Here is a 901-nt window from a genome sequence, read left to right as displayed (position 1 = left end):
GAAATATTGCATTTAAAAAAATTTGAATAGACCGATGGAAAGGACATAAGATACTGTAAAACTTTTGTCTGAAATATTTTTTCATATACCTCATATTTTAGGAAATATTAAATAGAAATTAAAAAGTCCGTTTTTTTCAAGGGGTGGTTTCAACCCCTAAACCTCGAGATAAGCACATAAAAAAAAATACGTGTCTAATGTTTTTTGATGCTCTACAACATATCCAGTGCTCATCAAATTCGGTGAGGGACGCCCCCGACCGTTTCCTTGTTAGTACGTCGAATAATGATTGATGTTGTGTTTCTTTATTAGTTTCTGAACATCTGCGTTGTAAAATTCCTTGCCTTGATCGGTTTGCAAATTTTTCGGATATTTGTCTCGAATTATCTTGGTAAACACCTCAGCTACTTCTTTTCCGCTCTTACTCTTCAGCGGCACAGCCCATGTGTATTTGCTCAGCACATCAATAACCGTAAGTATATAGTGATGACCTTTGTTAAATCGCGCATAAGGACGCATCTCTACCACATCGGCTTGCCACTGATCATCGTATCCGCGTACAATGATGCGCATACGAGGAAAATTTTTTCTCGCCGAAGCATGCAGTTCGTCTACGAGTCACTGCTTTTCATTTTTCCATTTGCTAATCTTTGATGATTCCTTCACCATTATGGAATGACTTTTCTCGTGCTTATGTCTATGTATATATTGATTTAACTGTAATATTCCATTATTTATTTATCTTTTTTTATAGATTTACTTTCTTCTACTTTCGTATCAATATTTTTTGTTTTAGATTTACTTTCTTCTACTTTGGTATCAGTATTTTTTGTCTTAGATTTATTTTTTTCTTCTATCATATTGTTCTTTTTGTATTTAATTTCTTGTATCATATCAACTA

This window comes from Odontomachus brunneus, unplaced genomic scaffold (genome assembly GCF_010583005.1).
Source record: "Odontomachus brunneus isolate Ranch 3 - 2012 unplaced genomic scaffold, Obru_v1 Obru_scaffold_211, whole genome shotgun sequence".
NCBI lineage: Eukaryota > Metazoa > Arthropoda > Insecta > Hymenoptera > Formicidae > Odontomachus > Odontomachus brunneus.
The sequence above is the reverse complement of the archived record's forward strand: the minus strand, read 5'-3'. Positions refer to the sequence as shown.